We start from the raw sequence: 23,524 nt of genomic DNA, 5'->3' as shown, positions 1-23,524 counted from the left end.
GTGTGTACAAGATGATAATCCATACAGCACTTGGTCAGAACATACGAGAAGCATGGGCAATACAATGTGGATGCTGCAAGTGCTAAAAATAACACCGTGTGGAAGACTGGCATGAGCCACCTACTTAAGAAGAACACTATTATTAAATGGGCGGGAGTGAAGATAATGAGAGGCCCCAAATCCACTCACGTGACTTAATTTTAGACAAGTGGTTGATTGAAATTAGTTATAATCATGTAGTATAAAAGCATTTGTTGATATAAAGATTATCATTATTCAACCTCACCTGTCAAGAATACAAAAGAGACACTAAGAAATATTGATTTGAAATAGAGCAAATAACTGCAGCACTCACATTGTCAATTTGTCTTTTAGCTCTTGAATTGAATTTGTACATCTATTTATGGCAATCTGAAATGGACTGCAATTGACTATGGTTCAAACAGGATTTTACAGATTGCAATTTTTACAGGGAAATGTTTTATACAATAACAACTAACCTAAATTACAGGGTGATATCATAAGGACAAAACAAAACCAAAATACTTATGATTTCTGTCAGCTAGAATAACTAGCAGAAGATTAATGACTAAAATTAACACACGGAATGGTACAAAAATAAGCTCATGAGTTTGTGTGACTCATCTGACTGCAAACAATACATTAACAAATCATGAGTCCTAAGATTTCTTAAGAAAAATCTGATCTAAATATTCTTCTTTAAGTCTAGTCAAGTATGAAGCAAATAAGCAGGAGGCAAGCTTGCTCAAGACAAGTTACACTGGAAATAAACCAACACTTTGTGAGGGGCATCTTATAACCAGTTAAATGAAAATTCTTAAAACTACTAACAATCTCCAAGACCAATACCCTTCTTTTTCAGGTATCACCCATTTTCTACCACTCAAGATGGTAAATAGTTTTTCCATAAACCTTGGGTTTGTCATTAAGATAGACATGTCCCCACGATTTCCTAAAATGCAGATATATTCCCCAGTTCAGACAAAGCAAAAGGAAACAGAGCTGAACACTTTGTCCTCATTCATTTTGAGTTCTTCACCTAGAGGATATATAATATACTTTTTGGGATAAGATTATGAGGCCAAACTGTGGACTATGGTCTGCTGCAGGATCATTTCTTGAATTACTATCTAATGGAAATGGTTGTTTCAAAAACTATTTCACAGTAGAAAGGTTACAGGTGGAGGGATATAAACTGGGGAGTGCCATAGATATATTTTATTATCACTTGCAATTGGGAGCCATGATTACTGTTAATGTCAGATGATACCCTAAAGGATGACATTTCCAAAAAAAATGGGACTTGGGTTTTCTGGCTACACATGATCAAATTGTACTTCAGCTGTTTGGACCCACTTCAGTTATTTACACAGCTCACGTCAACAGAGAACTCAAGGACTGTGCAATCATTCAATAGAGAGAGATTACTTAAATACCTTTTCACTACTCCTGCAGAGTAGGAAGCACCAGAAATCCTCCTGTGTGCTCCAAAGTATAGCTCCATTATGAAAAACACCGTCTTTATGTACTTCAAGCATGGCTTTCCTGTCTCAAATTGAATGCCCATCTCACCTTGACTCTGTGATGCATGTATGAGAGCACATTAAGAATTGTTTCCAAACAATAGAACAAAAAGTGGACATTTCACTGGTATTGTGCAGATAAAGCAGCCAAACTCTCAAAACACCCATAAACTCTGAGTATAAGACATTGTTATTGTAACATCCAGCAGGCACTGACAGGACTATTGTAGACAATGATTGAGGATCCAGGCAGCAGACATGAAAAAAATGGACAAAAATGCAGGGACAGTTGCCAACGTCTGTACCAATGAAGACGAAGCATTGGCTTAGTCCTTGTATTGGTGCCTCTCACCTCTTTGGATAATTTTAGATGTGAATATGTGGTAACAGATGTATTTAAAAGTTGCTCTCAACAATTATTTATACCTCTAACAACATTTCTGTCTTTCCTCTCCCATCCCTAGCAGTCCCATTCAGGCATGACTCAGAGCAACAGCAATTAACAAAAATATCTCCTTTGCATCAATCATTTCCATTTCATGCCTGGGTATGTAAATGCCTTTGATGTGCAATAAACAGGAATACGAAGCAAATGCAGGGAAATGAGAGGAGTGTGTCTTTGTGTGACTTCCGCAGCTTCCCTTGAGCAGACTGGGAAAAAAACTTTCACCTGCCCATTAATGCTTCTCCTCGTAACTACCTGAATTCTGCATCTGGCTCTGCTGTCCTGATCAATTTCCTTCTTATTTGCGTATCTTGCAGAGTGCTGCCTCCTTGTGTTAAGACTGAATGGCTTCTTTATCTGGAAGGAAATCTTCAACAGCAGCCCGATGTACATTTCATTCCCAAGGCACTAACAGTGCAGCTATCCACACCACGTTCACACTTCACAACCTTCCATTTAACCTTCTGCTCATGACTTTCCATCACCTTTTCTATCACCTTTAACAAACCTAAGGTTGGAAGGCCTTAGATTACTTCCACCTAATCCTAGGTTACACTGTTAGAAAGCTACACAGACAAATAGGGGATGCTGCCCAGCACTCACAGCACTGCTTTCACTATTATTTTTTTTTTCAGTGAAAAGGATGTCTTTTCTGTAGAATAATGATATAAATAAAAATACATAGGTTATGCACATTCGTTTCAGTTGGAAAATTATCAAAATTATCTCAGGAAACTGTTGACATTTATGGGTTAAACAGAGCAGCATTTCAGAGCTCCCAGTGCATAATATGCAGTTTTCAATCAGAATTGGAATGTCTGAGGAGTCAGCTCTTAATAAAGACAAGAAGCAGTTCATTAAAAAGTGAAATGACAGGTTGCCTTCCATTTCCCCTTTCTTCCCTATTCAGTAGAAGAGCATCAAGTCTACTGTACATTGAGTGTGCTTGAGCCAGTCTGAATACAGATGTCCACTTGTTCCTGTCTGTGTAAATGTCCTCCTTGCTTCAGGCGTGCTCTTGATTATATGGCTGCGTTAAACTCCACAGGTAGCCACTGGGGGAAATACTCAGCAAAGATCTAAGTGTTGGCTTCTGTTTCCTTGGTTTGACAAAGCTAACTCATCACAGACTTCTTGGCTTCATTTCAATGGACTTCCATCATTGATTACTCAAACTGTTGCCACAGACAGCTTCAGTGTTTAAAGACTACCAAGCAGAATATGCTGGCATGTCAGCGAGAAGATATTTTACACAAAACCTTCCAAATTAATTAAAAACCATGCAAATTATATACATATATATATATATGTACACGTACATATATAAGCATGGATGTGTGTGTGTCCATGTGCTCACATCTGTGTGTGTAAAAATTCATATGGCAATCCAGCATAAGCTGCTGTGGTCAAGGAATGAAAAATCACAGTAAGTGCAAGTGGCAAAATGGCCACTTCAGGATGGTTGATTTTTTGGATGGGATGCTAAGCACCATGGTGGTCAGACTTCGTAATCCTTGCAATAGCCTAGTCAAGATAGTGCGTGCAGCTCACAGAAGGTGCCTGCAGAGAGAATCCATGAGAGACCACAGCCACAAACTTAGCACCAGGGTAGTTCCTATTAGCTCAAGAAGATCCATATCTGAAATAATACTATTTAAACTGGAATTAGAAACCACCTGGAAATTCAGAAGGCTCTAGTCCCACCGGTATGAAATCCAGTCTCTTCATTAGCATTAGTGGAGAAAAAGAAAAAAAACAAAACCCACAACCCAAACCTTTAATTAATAGAACAGATAAACTGAGCTTCTAGTTATAACCCAAGAACACGTATTTCTTTCACATTATAAGGTATTTTAGTATAAATACTCTAATCTTACATTAATCCTTCAATAGTATTGCCTGGATTTAGAAATTCATTTCAGAGGAGCATATTAGTAGGGGTGATCCCAAACCAGGGCATTTTGCCTCTTCTATCACCATGGAACAGACATCCCAGCTGAGGCAGATTTACTAAACATGTGAAGAATCACCACGCATTGAGAACAAAAACATCCTGTAGGGCCTCCTGGGGAAGAGGATGAATGACATCTTCCCTGGCACTCTTGCTCTCGTGTGGAGCAGCCAGCACAAGGAGAGCTCACACTGCACTTGTGGAGGCTGAGTGGGGGAAAAGCGAGCTGCCCCCTCTTCATTTTAATACTGAGGCAGGGCCTTGTGTGTAAAGGGTGATGCGTTTCATAAAGGAGAAGAGCACGCTCACAGCAGCCGGTGCAGGGATGGAGGAATACCTGAGGTGGAGAAAAAGGCAGTCACTGCAGAATATTTTGTGAGATGCTAACAGCCAGAAGAAAGAAGAACCAAAATGATTGAAAAGCCCAGGTGCATCATAAAGAAAGACATCTACATTGTGGTTCTTCCTGGTAGCCGGGAAAATAAAAGCCCTGTTCAAGTTTATGACCCGAGCTGTTATGAGAAGTTAGCAGCTTCAGTCCTGGAAGTGGGTGTGCTCCCATGGCAAGTTCTGAAATGCCCAGCAAAAGCCATCCTGGCAGTATGCTTGTGCTAATGACAGACATGGTGACAAGATGAAGGGTTAGGAAAGATCTGCACTGTGTGAATGAAAGCTGTGTGCTTCCCAGTTTTATCAAGAAGCCCACGTTTTCAGTGGCAATAACAGAGTAAACCACGGATCAGCTACCTCTCCAGGCAAAGTATCCTCCATCAGTCTGGGTAACGGTGCATAGAGGAGGGTAAATGTGTGAAACAAAAATATGGGTAATGCAGTATGTGAATAATTAGGGAATGTGACCATACAACAACGATGGTGAGGGGAGGCAGAAAGTGAAGTTGGGCTGGTGCTGATACGAACTGGTCAAGTCGTCCTAGCATAATGCAGATGCACCAGCTCATGGCTGGCAGCTTTACTGTGCAGAGTGTCACTGCATCTATGCTGTGCTTAATTTACAGATAATCCGCCCAATGTAACAAAACCAAACTGTTTATTTCTTTTTCTGAACAACCTCACTGCAGAGAAAATGCGATGAAGCAGCTCGCAAACTATATGCATGTCCATATGGCTGCAGGAAGCTCTGTACAGCTAATCCACCAAGCTGGATAAACACTGGCCAGCCTGCAGACTTCTGTGAAGGTGATGTAGCAACAGCACATAGGTTCCTTAGTGTCTGCCAGAGGATGCTAGACCACTGTGATGAGAATGCTTTTCTAAGACATCTGTTACCAGTTTGTGACCTTAATACTGTCAGCTGTCCTCTCAGGTTGTCATGGGTTTCTCTGTATGTGTCCTTTACTGAAAGTGTCATTAAGACAGCAGTCACCATGAAGAAGTCAATACTTATCCATTCTTACCACATACATCACCAATTCAGCATGTAGGAAAAACACTTACTGGGCAAGTTTTTCAGAGGACCTGAGCACCCACCACTTCTACTCTTTTTAACTGGAATGGTGAGCACTGTGCTTACTTCAGATAGTGGCTGTAATGTCCTATAGACACTCAGCTACTCTACAATAAAGGGAAATTTGTTGTTGACTTCAGCAGAGTTAAATCTATGAATTATAGCTTGTGTTTTGAGGTACAAAATTAGCTGTGCCTCATTATTCCTCTGGGATTTTGTCCCATGGTTTTGAATCCAACCAGAAAAAATTTGGCCAGTTTCCTATTTCCAAATTGGCCACAAGCTTGTGCTGTTTAACTGCTCCTTTTGCTATCCCAGTGACATACAGTGCAGCTAAATCTGTAGGACGTGCCTGCTGAGAGGTGGGACAGGACACTACTTCCAGAGTAAGGTACCCAAATACTAAGTGTCTAAACAAACTCTAAAGCCAACAGGGAGCTGCTCAATCCAGTCAGTGGTATCTGGAGAGTGATGCAGCTGGCCAAAATTACTTGCCAACACTGACATGAGCTGTATCACTGTACAGACTCCCTATACAATGCACTATGCACATTGACCACTGTGGGATCTTAGATACCCGCTGATTTGGAGATGCCTAAATGTAGACACCTACACAGAAGTCTCAATCTGTAAGGCGAATCCCACACCTGCAGTAAAGTCTGCCTGCCTGCACAGATGTATTCACAGAGTGGGAACTTCAGGCCAACCTTGAAAACTAACCTGTAACAAAACATTTTGAAGAGAGTGAGAAGTAACTACAGTGTACCTACATGATGTTACTTTTTGTACCTATCATATATATATATATGAATATGTATATATGTTTGTATATACACCAGTTGCGTTATCTCTTTGTAAGCATGTTTTAAGAGCTGGAGCTTTCACCAGATAAACACAAGCTTTAGGTAAGTATTGTATTATTTCACACACATCTCCAAAACAGCAGTTAGAAAAACAGTCTGCCATAGGGAGACAGATAAGATAGGGAGAGGGCTTAGAGTCAGACAACTGGTATCATATTTCTGGTTCTGGAAAGCAAAGGCAATTGCAAAAGAAGTTACTTGGGATGACAGTCTGTTAACAGTCAAGAGAAATTTGGTGTTTGGGCACTGGGAAGCACTTACAAAATGTGACATCTCACATTTCATTGCATGTTATGAGGGGTACCACTTCTTACCAGTTTCAGTTTTTATTACGTTAACCTGTTGCTTTAGCACTCATAAAAGTCATGATTTTTTCTGTTTAGAAATTGCAAACACTTTTTTTTTAAATATCCTCTGAAATACCAAATTATATTCCATAACTGTGCTATCCGAAAAAAAAAAAAAAAAAAAAAAATCAGGAGAGCTTTAAAGCCCTTTGATCTTTTTAGTTTTTTATTTTTTGCCTGGCTGCTGATGTGAAGATTAGTATCCCACAGCTGATTAAAGAATGTCAGATGACAAAGAATGTCTTTAGAGATCACTCACTCTCTGACATCAAACAACTTTTAACAGCAGTGATTTAGGGTAGTCCAGAAGGGTAGAAGAAAGCGAGTGAACCTGTGGCAACACAAATGCTGCATGTACAACATCAGGAATTTTTCCACCTATGGAGCCTAATTTTCCTAAAAGTGAAGCTAGGGCAAATCTGATAATGCTGCAAAGCTATGCTAGCAAATGAGAATTTGAAATTAGCTTTGTTTATATAAATATATATATATACATATATATATATATATATATATATGCACATATATATATATAAAGACTTTAAAAATCCAGCAATACATCTGTACAATAACCAATGGTAACAAACACATTTATAGAGGTTATTCTTCTTACACATGTTACATATGAAGACAAGTGGCCTGGGACTATGTGAACTGACAACTTTCTTTTCAAAGACTGTAGGCTTTTGAAGTTAGAAACTGTGATTTTCTACATGCATCTTTGATATGCAACAGATTTTGTAAGCAGTGAATAACTATAGAAATAGTAATCATGTTGTCTACATATCACATTACCGTAAGCCCTTCAATATCATTAGCAAAAATGGATCTTGGGTTCTGCTCTGCACAAAAGAAACTCAGAGTGTTAAGACTTTTTTTTCCTTGACATGAGAGAGTATCTATTTGTGAAGATGCAGACTTTAATGAAGTATTTTAAACACATGCCTAAGACACGAGGTGGGTACCAACAGCAGCCTTCCGGTACCTAAGAGGAGGTTACTAAGAAGGTGGAACCAGGTTCTTCACTGACATGCATGAGAGGATAATAAGAGACAAAGGTCAATAATTGAAAAAGAGGAGGATGCGTGGAAAATAATTTCCACTAGGAGGATAATTAAGTTTTGGGAAAGCTTTGCTGAAGAAGTTGTGCAACTTCCATCCTTGGAGGTTCTGAAGACCCAGCTGGACAGAGCCCCAGGCAACCTTGTCTACATTGAGTGTTGACCTTTCTCTAAGAAGGGAGTTGGGTTAGAGACCTCCCAAGATTTCTTCCCACCCCAGTGATTCTTTGGCTCTGTGTGACTGTGCACAGTCTTCTGTCACCAAATGCACAGTCCTGTCAGAAGACACATCAAAACAGAATCAGCCCACCAACAGGATTGTACCTGTCCTGCCTTGTTCCTTCTTACCTACCAAAGATGGAGTACAGGGAATGTGCTTTGCCTTTTACAAGACTGTTTTTGCATATGGTTTTAAGTAGGGGTGTAACACTCTGAATCAGCACAGCCTGAATTATTGAGAAACTTCATGAATATTTATTTCAATGACACTTCGTTCAATAGCGTCTCTTGAAATTGGAGAGGACAGTGCAGAAACTACATGTCTTTAAAGAAATGAACTCTCTTCACAAGTATCAAGTCTGGGTCCTGAACAGCTCCTAGACTAATGAAATGATCTAGCTACCCATGATTTTAATCCCAGTATTTTAGAAAATGCACATAGATGGCATATGAATGTGTGAGTTTTCTGAACTAATGCATAACTTTCTTGTGGGCTGCATTTAGGATTCGGCACAAATTTTCAAACACAGAGCATAACGTTAGGCTAAGTTAGTGAAGAAAATCCAGGGTATAAAGAGCTAAGAATGCTCAAGTACATGGAAAAGCATGGGCTGCCATTTTATTTAGCTACAGGAGGATCCCAGGGAAATCAGTCTCTTTCCCTACTAGTACAGATACGACCACTCCGTTATCCCTTTCATAAAACACCTTATCCCATCTTGAAATATTATTTTCACTCCATTGCTCTGGTTGGATTGCTTCTCATGGTTAGGAACATGATTTTTATTCCCCAACTAAACTTGTTTCTGGCCCAGTTATATCCAGTTTTCTTGAGTTAGCACTGCAAATATACCAAGATAATTTATAGTTGAACATCAGAGGAGGAGAGAAGGTCTTTAAAGCCTTCATTATACAAAGTTGAATGAGTTGTTGTTGTCTTTTCTGGTAAGAAAAGCCAGTAGTAAGCCAGCTGCAGTCCCCCGAAACCCTTTAGTCAGACTGTTTCACTCAAAGATGCATCCCAATTTTTCCAACAATTCAACTTTCCTTGAGAGCTTTTGATATGAGGCTCACAAAAGTAAGTTATGCTGGAAACACCTGAAATCAGTTCTGTTTTTTTGCCCACAGAAGCAGTCCTTCCTTGTAATTGACCTTGCAGGACTTCACATTTCACTACACAGCTGGAACTGGGCAAAATTTCACGAGGCTTCACAGCTGCTTTGTATAACAAATACTTCCTTATCTCTACTGGCAATGCATTTATTATCCGACCACCTTCACACTGTGAAGTGGTTTGTTTTCAGTTTTGGGTTTGTGTTCTTTTTGGGGGGGGGAGGGAGGAGCAGAGGTGGGGCATAACTCTGGAAACTCATTCTCCCTGTGTTACTGGCTAATATATAGAAATCCTTTCATTCCTCCTTCCTTTTCAGCTGGTAAGCACTCAGTTTATTGAGGAAATCCATTTCAGCAGGACTGCAGTGTGTGATCTTGTACTTTGTGCTACCAAACTTTATTCTACCTCTTACTGAAATCCTCAAGGTCATTAAGCAAATTCCATTAACATACTTAAGCTTTTTGTGCCAACACCATTAATGAAAACATGAAATAGGATCAGAGCTAAGACCAGCCCTGAGGAAATTCATTAATAACTTTAATTTAGAAAAAAAAAATAACCAGAAAGTTCCTATTTCAGCTTATCTTGTTTTGTTACCTTCCATCTACCAGCTTCTTCTCCATCAGAAAACTCTTATACTCAGCCCCATGTTTTCTGCCTTGTGTAACAACTACACAGATGCTGCTCTATCAAATACTTTACCCAGGGTAAATTTGCCATCTCCTGCCAGAGTAAGAGGCTAGGTATTTATGTGTCTCAGCCCAAAGGCTGAGAATGGTGGCTCTAGCTTTGCTGCACGTAAGAACACAAAGAAAGGTTAAGATGGGGAAATGACAATTTGTTTGGGAGTGAAGCAGACTGGAATAGAAATGCACAGCTTAGGCGATTTGACAGAAAAACAAATCTGCCACTTTCCATCAAACAGCCTTGATACAAATTGTAAATCATTTCTTGATGAAACACAAATCTAATGACGTTCCCTCTAGAGATTTTTGTTCCTCGCCTAAATTGTATCGAGCTCAATTGTACCAAGTGTTCTTTAAATTGCCGAAAAGAGTGAAGTAGCAAGAGCTTCGCTGAAATAAATATAAACATAAAATGCAACACTGAAATCAAAAATAAGAATCTGGTTATTCTATCAAGCACGTGCATAATAAAAATCCTGTACCTTGTAAGAAATAGCATGTGAGCACATGCCATTCAAATGCAATAAATACAAATAGCGTCCATAAGATTCTTTGGAGATACTGTATGCAAGACCACACGTACCTTTGTGCCAGAGAGAACAATAAATCCTCCGTGGCCAGGAATGGGAAGGGAGGAATCCATTCCTCATGCCGCCCTCATTCTATCTCACCCCCGTTGTGCACAGATCATTGCTGGGTCTCATAAGGACCATGAAAATCTGGGGCACGTGTGACACCTTTACTCAAGAACATGATTTCTCCTATCTCTGCCTTCACTATGCCACCACGCAGAAAGGAAAGAGAAATAAGGATGTATTTGCACTGCTTTCCTCCCTGCCTCCTCCTAGAGCTGTCTCTAGCCCCAGCTTGGGGAAAAAGCACTGATCCTGCCTGTCTCAGAGAGATGTTACAAGTACAGGAGAGACAAGCAATGGGGATGACCCACAGGCCTCAAATGGCAGCAGAAAACAAGGACTGGGAAGAGAAATGAGAGGTGATGACAGGCAAGGGACAGGAGAAGAGCAAACCTGGAGACAGTCCAGCAAGAGGGACCCACAGCTGGAGCTTGTTCTGTCAACTTGGCTTCCAAGGGTTACAGAAACTATACTGGGAGGGGACCCAGTGTGATACCTATAATCATTGGTAATGGTTTAGCACAGCAAAATATCCCTTATGTACACAGAACAAGACACAAAACCTTCCTCATGGCCAGGTCCCAGCCCCTCAGCAGCTGCCAGCAAGGCTGGAGAACATCCCTGTTTTGGGAGCAGTCTGCCCAGCACAGGGCACTACCTGTGCTAATGGTAATGGGGCTCTGGCCACCCTCAGCTCCAGCTCTGAAGCAAAGAGCTGGGGACACAGAATTCCTGCCCATTTGGTGACTTAACATAAGGTCTTCTGTAATGGTTGTAAAGAAAAAAAACACAACACATACACCTTGTTACAGAATTATGAGAGGTCTGTTATCACACGAGGCCTATCTGCCTGCAAGGATACATCTGATTAGTAAAATTCAATCTCACAAAGCCCCTAAAAACAGGGGTATTTCCAAAGTACCAATAGCCTTGTCTGCCTTCCAGAATACATGGGTACAAATGGACAACAAAACTGGGGAAACAAACAATAAAATGTAGCCAGACCCTTACATCTTCCAAGATTTCTATTTGTTCAGCCAGATCCTATTGAGCCTGTAGCAGAGCAAAAGTATTTATGTTAAAATTAACTACGATGTTTATTTTCATCCCCTTCCTCATTTTTTATAAGCCGTTGCTGTTCCAGTTTATTCTTTGGCTGGGTGAGACAAGCAGCACAGACATCACCCATGTTCATTTATAGCTGGCTTCATCAGAAACCAAGTTTGTGCCACAAGTGGCATGCATCCAGGCTCCCTCTCTAATTTCCAATTAATAGTTTGGTTGCAGACGCTCTCATCCAAATCTGGGATGCTCAAGTGAAGGTTCTGTGGGATTTTTCACTGCAACACATTTTGAATCAGTACAGTAATTCTGCTCAATTAATAAAGTAATTAACAATAAAAAGGCCCAGTAATTGAAATCCCTTTGAAAGTACATCAATTTATTCTCTCTAAGCTTTGCCTCAAGTCTTTATTAATTCTGACATCAAGCATAATGACCTTAAATTATAAATGATCATCACAAAATCCAGACATCATAACCATTTTCTTTGCCCTACATGATGAGTTTTTAAAACATCTAGGTTTTGCTATCACAAATGATGTAAACAAAATGACCTATATGTGTTTACCTATCATGCAGGCAAAAAGACAATATGGATATTAAAGAATTTCAGGTGATTCTACTAATGAAAACATCATTAGAGTAGTCTTTCCTAGTAATTCAATGAAACAATTCACAAAAACTAAGGAAATCATGCAGATGTAAGATGAAATGTTAACTTTGCTTCTCCTGACATTCCTCCTCTTATGATATAATGGTATGGTTTTTGTTTTTCTTTTTTTTTTTTTTTTTTTCTTGTAAGACATTAAGTAAGCAGACAATGAGGTATTCAAATTTGATAATTATAAGACAGAGTACCGACTTCCCATTTTACATTGTACTTTGTGTTTAAACTAAAATACTTGATAACATCTAATTAAACCCAGAAATGCTTCCTGTGAACAACACTACTCAAAGCTGTAAGCAAAATTGCTTCTTCCCCTTCCATTGACCTCCTGACTTTTCTTTCTGCATCAGTTTAGACTGCTATATATGAAAAATTTCCACAAGGGGGCCCTCTTATCTTCCCCAAATCTCAGCAAACACTACCTGCTGTCGGAAAGTGTATGTTATAAACCTTTTGTCTACAGATACCATGGTATCTTAGAAAAAGTTTTTGCCAACTAAAATTTAGTTAGTTGTAGAATTTAATGCAACAAAAAATGTAATTTGAAAGTGAATCTTTTTTTTTTTTTTTTTTTTTTAATGTACAATTCCACTATAAACCTGTCAGATACTTTGCATAAAGCAGATACTTTGATAAAGTTTTTCCAATACTTAGCTGCAATGACCAGCCAAAATGGGACCTCATACACCCTCCACACACACTTACACATGTGCACACACATGCACACACACACATGCACAGAGTCAGCTCAAATTGCCATGGGGAGGCAGCCTCCAAGATGCCCGCTGGCTGTACTTTATTGCAATTTGCAGGGTAAGCACTATTCGTGATTCCAGCTCTGTGTGAATGCATCCCCTAGGCACAACAGTTAAGGTACAAATGGCATTAAAAATATTTAGACGGTCCTCTCAACTCCCAACAGATATGGAAAACAAATCTCGTTTGGGATAACTTGTTATTTGCCTTAATATTCTCAATGCTTTGCGGAGACAGTTCTGTATAGCCTCATCTTCCTAACTCAATTGTGGCTCCATAAGGTTATTATTATTTACCATCCATACCCGACAGAAATTGGACCATCTCTTTCTTCTGACCTCAAATCTTAACAAACGAAGCTTCTGAAGCCCATGCCAGGCTGAGCATTGTACTATATCAGTTGTGGTTGTTCTGTGCTGAGAAAGGAAAGAAAAAAAAACGGACTAAGATGAAATAAAGAAGCCTAGGCATGTAACCTCCAATTTTTATGAGGGATACTTTACCTTTCAGGGAAACCAGCAAGCAGGCAATTATGTGAATTCAGCCTTGCTGATACAGCACTAAGCCACCAATCTGCTAACTCGTTGGAGTAAATCTCTGCACATTGATCTGCAAACTTTAAGCAAAGTTTTCATGATCATTCAGCAATACTGCCATATGATATGGTCACATTTAACAAATGTTGGCGACAGAACTCAGTCTGCTGCAACACTTTATGCACCCAGGTAAAATTAAACACCCAAGGTGCTGATGGGACGCCATATGAATAACTGTCTGCAGCAAGCCATCAGGGATATCTTTAGCTCAGCAGCCCTCCTCTGGAATGGGCAAATCCTAATCAATGGAGCACATCTGTACAGTGGAGGGAAAGCACTTCCAAATCCCTTCAGGCCTTGAACTGACTACTTGAAGCATGACATTTGATTAGCCTTATTATCTCAACTCATTTATATATAAATGTTGTTTGGGGCCATGAAGCAATCCAGCCCTTATTAAATCCCAGCCACAGTCTCTGAGCTGATGTTCCCGCTCTTCTCTTCTGTTTGTAAAAACAAGGAGGAATTTCTTCTTTCTTGAACTGTGGATTATAATCTTTGCAATTTTATTGTTGTAAAATAACATCCTCCTCTCACATTAGTGCAGCAGACTGTTGCTGTACCTCCTCACATATGCAAATGGATCAGCCTTCCTAGTCTTTCCCTACAGAGATATTTGACATTGAGACTCAACGTGATCTAGCATCTTTCTGAACTAGAGGCCAGGGGAATACTGTGCAGGACTTTATTTTCAAATGTAGCTTTCACTGAAATTAATGAACATCTGTGCAGATGCGGAACATGAATTCAGGCTGCAGGAAAAAAAATAAAAATGAAATGAAGCCTAAGAGCTACAAATACTTAATGGTAAGGTTCTTTGTCTTTGCAAGTTTAGGATTTCTTCCCTTCCCTTTGAAGAGTCAGAGAACTTTTCAGGTCACAAACCTATCTTGCTCTGACGAAAACAGGATGATAACAGAATTATGAAAGATAATTACACATTAACAAGGAGCAGAGTTGCTGACATGGATCCTAAGTAACACAAACATTTGAATATGAAACATTCATTAGGTTTCCTTTATAGACTCCATAAACTGCTTTCTTCTTTATATCAAAATATTACTGTCAATATAATCCAGCAGTGATGCAAACAGGAAACCAAAATTCAGGTTAATAATAATATCATGACTATTACCCTGCAGTTTTAATGATTTCAATATCTGTATATTTAAATTAATGGATTGTATTACACAGAAAGGGTCAATCTTACTGAATACATACACTGAATATTAAATGATTTTACACAAATTAATATCTGTGCATATCAAAAAGAAATTTCATTGCACTGAAGACATCCTACCTGCCCTATCTGTCCTGTGAAAATAGCAAAAAAAAAAAAAAAAAAAAAAGAAAGAAAAAAAAAAGAAAAAGAAAATCAAAAAACAGATTTGTTTGCCTCTTTTTCTTTTTTCTTTGTTTGCTTGTTTTGCAGATGTTCCTTTCCAATGGGGCTTTTCTTATAGCAAATTTTTGTTAATAATTATATTATTTTTCATATATGGCAAAACTATACATCACAGTGTTCCTACTGAATGCTGTTTAGAATCTGCATCTCTTTTCTCCATCTCGAGACAGCAGCTGCTATATGTTCAAGCTCTACTATGGCTCTACCTAGCTGAAAAGGATGTTTACATGCACATAGACCTTTATTCATGACACTTTAATTTGCTGCATGGCCTTAATAAATTTGCCAGCATTAAGCATACTCATGCAAACCATGGCTCTAAAAATAACTCACTTCAGACATTCCGACATTTTTCCATGTTGTTTCCAGTAACAGCACTTTCACTGCTAGGAACAATGATTAACACAGGCAGGGCTTTCTCATCAAGAAATCATCCTTGGACGAGCAGCAGGAACCCTCAAAGGTGTAGCAGGGGATGAGCTGAAGGGCCACATTAGTATTCCCTGAGCATTAATGGAAAAAGCCTGACACTACAGCCAGGCAACTCCAGTGACCGAGGTAAGCAGGCATGGCAGTGCTCCTTCTTCATCTGAACATCCAACAGCAGTCCCAAAGGTGAGGAGGGCTGGGGGCAATGGCCACCAGAAATATTTCCCCCAAAAGCCCTGAGACACTTCGCTCAGAGGCCAGAAATCCACTTCCCCCTGTCCAGCAAGAGACCACAGCCTGTGGACTAGCAGACTGCCAATCTACAGACTAATGGTAGCCTGCAGCCTACCTTGTGGGGAGAGCAGATGCTAGTGGGAAGGGAAGGCACAGGTTTCATAAAGACAATCACAGCTTTGATTGCTTTTCCTTTTTGCCCCTTTATTCGCAAAAGAATGAGAAGAAATGTTTATGACAGATGCTGTGCAAACAGTAACTGAGCAGGCAATGAGAGGAGAGGGGAAGAGTACACAGGCTGAGTTTTCTCGAAAGATTGTTTCACTCTTCAAAGTAATGCTCTTACCTCATCCCCAAACATGCCTGCATTTATTGTAAAACTGCGAGCAAACTGAACAAACCACCGATCTACAAACATATGTAACACAGAGAGCTGGCATCAGAGAAAACCAGAGTGGGGTGGTGTCACTGAGCAGGGACGGTGCAGCTGGCTCCCAAAGCCAGGCTGATGGCGTGCACACGGGAGACACATCCACCCCAGCACAAAAACTGCACCACAGTGACTTCTAAACAGCGTGGAGGTAATGAATGCTGATTGGAAAAGCCCCCATCTCCAGGCAAATGGCTTTCTTAGGAACCATAAAAAAAAATACAACACTATACTGAAATATACTTGCAGAATTTCCAAGGAAAGTTAGAAAAGAAAAGAAGAGAGCACTCAAAAGTGTGGAAAAACATTAAAATCCAGTCAGAATCTGAAACCTTGAGCAAAAGACATTACTCCATGGCAGCTATGACTGCTGCTCACTATGCTAAGCCTACTCAGTCTGGCCTTATAGCTACGCATTAGAGATGTACAACACTGGAGCGAGAAGTGTGTTGGTTTAGGCACATGGCTACTTCCCCACCTGCCAGTTTCACAGAGTTGCCTTCATTTGTGCTTCTCCCTCTACAAGCTCTTGGATGGGATGCTTTGCTCCACTTGGGATTTTCAAATTTTGGCTCGCTGAAACTGGGCTGAAATGGAGCCACCCCATTTTTGCATCCCAGACATACAGACTTACTCTCCAATGGCTCAGTTCAGTTCATTGTGCATCAGGTGTATTACTGTAATTTCAGGTTTTCTTAACAAATTTGAGAGCCAGAAATGATTTTGGAAAACAAACAAACAAACAAAAAGCCACAAAACAATAACAACAACAAAAACTCAGTGTAACTTCAAACCCTAGATGTCCTATAACAGTTATATTACTGAAACTTTGCAATTGGACTTCATTCTGTTAAACGTAGCCTAAATGTGGCTTTGGCTTTCTAAAAAGGCCTAAGAAGAATTGTGTTATGTAAAAAAAAAAAAATAAATAAAAAAATGGAAAATGTCATATTAAAAAGGACTGTGAGGAGCTACTTGACTAGTTCATGGAAGACAAACTCACCAAGAGCTATTAAATAGACATCTTCACTAAGCAATAAATTCTCAAGCCTTGAACTTTCAGACTAGGGAGTATATTTATGTGCTTGCCGTGTTGGAGACAACATACTAGGCTAGAGGGACCCTTGGTCTGATTCAGCTTGGCCATCGCTGTGCAAGATATTCTTCTATCAAGCCACCCACATAACAATATCTTTTTTTATTAACAGTGATGAGAGAAATATCTCACATGCTGATGAGTTAATTCAAAGAAAAGCAAAACAAAAATAAATAAATAAATAAATAAATAAGACAAAGGATCTCTACAGTTTTAGTCATAAGTATAAAGAAGACTTTGGATGTCACTCTTGCCATAGAAAATGTTCTTTCACCTACAATAACAAATTTGTTTTCTTAAAACTAGATCTTGAAACGCAGGCGTCACAAATTGCAGTTCTCTACCACTTGTAAAAATGAACACTTTCCATTCATTTACAAAAAGACTATCAGAAAATATATTATTACCGCTGTTTGGTAGGAGGCAACATCAAACAGCATGTCAGCTCGGAGAGAAATGAACCACAGAAACAGACTGGATGCAGGAACTGAGCGTGGATGTCCAGCACACAGGAGAGGAGCATCCCATTCAGGCCACAATGCAGAAAGGGTAGCTGAGATCTCCAGGTAGGCTGAAAAATGGCTCACCCCTTCCACCACATTTAATACCAGGTCTGTGTGTGGATAGGTGGCCTGGCAATGCAAACACAACCCATAGCAAATGTGGGCATATGACTGCACTTCTGTCAGATTGGCCAGAGTACATGATACAGTGCCTCTACTGTTTTTATGCTTTTACGTGTGCCAGAAGTGAGAGGAGAGATGATATCAGGTGGGGCACAAGGGCTATGCAGAGCAAAAGCACTTATTCCAGCATAAAGTCTTCTGGCACAAAAATAATTTAACAACTTCTCCTGAACATCCTGAATTGGCAAGGTGATTTAATGCTGGAGCAGTACTTTGCATCAGTTGCTTACACCACTTTTGAGCAAGTACAAAGAGATCTAAATCCAGTTCAATCTTATTGTCAAACTACAGCCTTGAACTCTAACCTGCTACCACTGTGCAAGAGTTACTCTGGATTTATGAATATCCACCCACACCAGGACAATCTGCTCAGCCTCACTGCCCTGCACACTTCTGTATGCCTGTCCTACCTCCAGCTATGCAATTCTTTCCATGTAGCATACATTTCCTTGTTCTAGTGCACTACAACTAAGTAAATGACACAACTGAAATATTAAATTTTGTAAATGTTGAATATCACACATAAAATTTAAAGGAGTGCAACATATCTAATAACAATACTGTGATACTTCTGTGAGAAAATAAATGCATAAAAGCCTCTATTACAAGCCGAAATATTGTCCTCAGAGTTAGAAAATGACAGAAATAACATTATTTGTGTAGCTTTATTTTGCCATTACAATAGCATATTTAGTTGCAATAAAAATTATTATTTTTCCACAGGACCCCTGCTTTGTTCAGGGCACAGAACAGGCAGTGCTCAGCAAGTGAGATGGCTGTTCAATATTTCTTTTTATCATCATCTTAATGCACGTAGTTCAATGTTTTATTTACGGCATGTCACATAGCCTCTGCTCAGACTACAGAATTTCACATTTCCTTATGACCATTACTATCATTACCATCCTTGCAATATATTGTACATGGTGCGGGTGGCTATTTGTCATTGTTGTTGGTTTGTTGTGTTTTGTGGTGGTTTTCTTTTGGTCTTTATTTATTATTTTTTTTGCATACTGGTTCCTACAACTTCTATTAAAATCCTGTAATAACAACAAAAGGCCTAAGGATAAATTTTTGTCAAATTGGGAAAAGCAACGCGAGAGGAAGAAGTGCTGTGTGATGCTCTTCCTCCTTCAGTGAGGGTTCTAATGCAGATGTTTCATGGAGGTAGCCAGGCCATCATTTATTATCATTATTTATATCTTCTCCCTGGTCTTTTGGAGCAGAATTCACTGCCTATGGAGTAGTCATACCCTCATACTTTCGCCTATTGAATCTTGATGCCTTTGGGGACCAAAATGAAACAGCATGGACCAACAGCAGGGCCAAAATGAAACACCAAGGCCTATGGACATATTTCTTCCTCAAAGAGGCAGGAGCCACAGAGCTACAACAGTCTTGTGGGCAACAGGAGAGGCAAGCTTGAACCCCTCAGGCAGAAGAAAATAAAGAAACAGCTCTCCTTTCCTACATACCACCAGCAACTGTTGCAGAAGCAGCTGTGCCTACTGTTTTGTGTGGCACACACTTATACCTGCAGGTATTGTGTGCTGCACACCTCCTGAAGCAAGGCATACCGTGGCTTGGTACTCACTCTTTACGACCCGAGGCCTCAGACTGCCAAATTCCTCATTAATACTGATGCTGCTGGAAATCAGGCCATCAGGAAGATAAAATGGTTACCGGTACAAAACCACCATTGCTACTAAATGATCTGTTGTCTCTTTCATGTTTTGTTTGGAAATGGCTGTCTCATTTTTCATTGCATCTTCCACACAGTACGAATCTAAATAAGGCACTGATTGATGTTAATAAGACAGTAATGTGTTTTCAGACTCATCACTTAAGTGGCAGTCACTAGGAATAACTAAGACATGGGTAATGGACAATTAAAAGAAAGTTCTTCATATGGCATGGCTTATTTTTGTCCATGTATTTCTCATCAAAAAATATATTCTTCACTGCAAGGACTGTCTCCAAATAGCTGATAGAGACAAACAAACAAACAAACACATACCTAATGCAAAAGTGTTTAATACATACAGAAAACTATTTTTTTTTTCTAACCAGAAGACACAAGCCACTACATTATCAGTCCAGCAACAAGTAACATTAAGATCCTTTAAAAAGAAGTATATCTAGGCTAGACAGAAAAGTTGATCTTAAAATCAGTCTACCACTTTATACTTACAATGATGAGAACAACTTTGCAAGCAGAGTTGCCTGAAGACAAAAATAACAGTTTGAGGAGATAATCTGAGGGACCAGTTGGATATCTGTCACTATTGCCAACTTATGCAAAGTTAAAGATGGGCCTCTCTATTTTGCCGAATAAAGACTTCAAGGCTTTAAGTGCCTTGCTGAACCAAGACTTCAATTATTTCTGTAAATTTAAAAAAGTTATCATCTAATTCATTATGCAGAGCGTTGTGAGCACAGTAAATTAGCTGGATAATAGGTGGACTGTACATGCTCTGAATTAAAGTAATTACAGTTTTATTTTCTCTGACAGGGATTTATTCAGTTAAAGTACAAATAAGTGATGTAAATATGGCAAAGCAAATAATTATTGCAATATTGCTTCAGTTCTGGAGATGTTTTGCATTCATTTGTGTTTGAAACCTGACTGCTTCCGACCACAAGACTCTGTGAGAAGGAGACACCGCATCTGACAGGGACAGAGAATCGAAGGATTCGGGAGCCCGATTCCTGTCTGAATGCTTGTAAGGGTTGAAAGGCCAGGTAAATCTGCTGGGGTTTCATGTCCCTGACTCAACAAATAGCAACACTGTGCTAGAGTAAAACAGGAGAGGAAGAACCAGCGTGCTCAAAAGAGAGACTCTCAAGTTTAACTTTTCAGATAAAATGGATGTTTTCTATCTTTAAAATATGGAAATATAACCAAAATACAATCATATGACACTCCGTGGGATAAAATATAAATGATTATAAACAAATTATATCTGATGTTTGATTTCCTCTTTTTCAATGACTAGTAACTTTTTTTTCCAGACAATCAAAGCTTTAGATACCCTTTGGAGCTAGTAAATCCATAAAATCTTTGCTTTCTTATATTTCCTTTGATGTAGGACACTTCCAAACACTTAAATGTCTCTTTTTTTCTTAAACCTTCCGTAAACCAAAACACTGATTTTTTTTGAGATCCCTTCTTACTAACCATTGTCCTGCTATATAGACTCCACAACAACCCCATGCAATACTACAGGATTGGGGCAGAGTGGTTCGAAAGCTTTGCAGAGGAAAAGGATCTGGGGGTGTTGGTCAATGTTCACCTGAACATGAGGGGGCAGTGTGCCCAGGTGGCCAAGAAGGCCAACAGCATCCTGGCTTGTGTCACCAGGGAGGTGATCATCCCCCTGTATTTTGCTCTGGTGAGGCTGCACGTCCAGTACTGTACTCAGCTTTAGGCCCCTCGGTACCAGAAGGACACTGAGGCCCTGGAGCGTGTCCAGAGAAGGGCTACGAAGCTGGTGAAGGGCCTGGAGCACAAGTCCTGTGAGGAGAGGCTGAGGGCACTGGGGGTGTTTGGTCTGGAGAAGAGGAGGCTCAGGGGAGACCTCATTGCTCTCTGCAGCTACCTGAAAGGAAGTGTGAGGAGCTGGGGGTCAGCCTCTTCTCACAGGTAACTAGTGATAGGACTGGAGGAAATGGCCTCAAGTTGCACCAGGGAAGGTTCAGGTTGGAAATTGGGAGACATTTCTTCTCAGAAAGAGCGGTCAGGCATTGGGACAAGTTGCCCAGAGAGGTGGTGGAGTCACCATACAAGTTGCAAGGGGAGTAGTTATAATCAATAATCAATTTTGCTTGAAAACCCCTGCCACCACCACCATCACCACATTCTTGATATCAGTTGAGGTTAGATTAAATCCAACTCAATGACTGGCAGGTCATCACACTGAGTACTCAACTACTTGCACTTGGTAGGCAATCCTTTTTTATTAGCTATTGGTGAGCAACACAGCAATCAGTAATAGTCTTTAATAACCAGATAGCAAAGTCATTTTCCCCAGGTGACTTGCCTTACATGATTGGAAAAACACTATCATTGCATCACTTCTTTTATAAGATGGTATTAAAAAAATTGAATGTTGCTTGTCTTGTTTCACTGTTGTGCTGAGTTCTCCAGCTTTGTAAGTGTAGCTGCTCAGTGATCCATTGAGTTATTGGTTTATTGCCATATCATTTAAAATAAATGATGGTCCAATCCATTTATATATTTATTTATTTATTTATTTATTTATTTATTTTTTGTGCGTGTGTCTAGCTTTTGCCAAGACCTGTTCATTGCTGTCACATGGCAAATGAAATTACGATGCAGTTTGGAATACGCATGGTAGGTGTGGGGCTACTTAGTCCCTTCTGTTTCTGATAAGAAACAACAAACTCTGAGGGTTTTCACTACGGAATGCAGTGACTGGTTGCCTGAGCTTAGAGCTTGACAAGCGATAACAACTTTGCTCATCAGTTGTCAACTCACACACCGAGGTTTTAGAAACAGGAGGTGAAAATTAGGCTTTTAAACCTGTATCTGGATTCCAGTCCAAGAAGGCTGACTTCTGGAATTGTTCAGCATGAACTTCCAGTGATTCCAATCACATAGGCCTGGTAATTAAATGATGGGGAAAACAAACAAGCAGAAATTAATGCCGAGTTTGGAAATGCTGCAAGGAGAAATTTATAATGGATGCTACTTTGATCGATGCTGTTGGATGCAATGTTATCTAGCGTAATATACTACAATTAAATACTTCTAGTGAAAAGACACCAAGCGCACTAATTAATTGTGAAGATGATAATAACTTAGAAGGTGCCAAGAAACTATATGACCTGAAAACAATGTAAAGATGCTTTGAGAATTTAATAAAAAGAATCATCTTAGAAAAAAAAAATGAGAACACGTGAAGGAAAACATACTCTGAAACATGTATTTTATGGGATGGAAAGATGTCAGGAATTAGAATTAGAGAATAATATGGGGAGTGCTTTTAACAAATACACTTTGGAAATAAAAGGAAATATTCACAGTTGGAAGTATCCCACTGTATGGTGTAGCTCTACTGATTTACAGCATATCATCCCAAACATCTTGGGGTAAGAAAAAATATTCTCAGTCTGGAGGAAATGGCAGCAAACTGATGACAAGACAGGAGCAAATCTATGTAGCTGGGCTGTATTAACTCCTGCTTCTTGAGCCCTGAAGACTGTGACAATCAGCTAGAGCAGTTTTCTCAGGGCCATTTCCATTTGGCTTTTGAGTACCTCCAGAAACTGAGACTCCAAACCCTCATGGGCAATCTGTTCCACCGTTTGGTCACCTTCGCAGTAAAATTGATTCTTTTTTCCTTATGTCTAATTGGTATTTCCTGTATTTCAGTTTGTGCACACAGCCTCTTTTCCTAATGCTGGGCTCCACTGAGCAGAGCCTGGCTCTGTCCTCTTTACCCTCCCCTCAGCAGGTATTTATACGTATCCATAAGGTCCCCCCTGAGCCTTCTCTGCTCCAGGCCAAACAGTCCTATCCTACTTAGCTTCTCCTCACATGTCCACTGCTTCTGCCTTTTCATCATCTTCATGGCCCTTCACAGGACTTGCTCCGATATGCCTACATCTTATACTGGCAAGCCCTGAACCAGACACAGCATTCCAGGTGTGCTGTCACCAGATGTGGTCCCACCAGTGCTGAGAAGAGGTGAAGAGCCACATCCCTTAATGCCAGCAGCTGTAGGATGGGGACCTTATGTAATTTAAAGAAATTGATTAGGGAAAAGAAAATGGCTACACTGTAAGGAAAGAAACTGCAATAATAATAAAA

At 39.8% G+C, this 23,524-nt stretch overlaps 1 protein-coding gene across 1 annotated transcript in view; it reads right to left on the bottom strand.

The window, feature by feature from the left end:
- The window catches only part of HS6ST3 (heparan sulfate 6-O-sulfotransferase 3), a 298,903-nt gene that overhangs the window by 6,233 nt on the left and 269,146 nt on the right, over positions 1-23,524 (bottom strand). The gene's annotated exons all lie outside the window — the stretch shown is intronic.

The sequence above is a fragment of the Aythya ferina genome (genome assembly GCF_964211825.1).
Source record: "Aythya ferina genome assembly, chromosome: 1".
Classification (NCBI taxonomy): Eukaryota; Metazoa; Chordata; class Aves; order Anseriformes; family Anatidae; genus Aythya; species Aythya ferina.
Note: the sequence above shows the minus strand (reverse complement) of the source record. Positions and strands in the feature narration are given on the sequence as shown.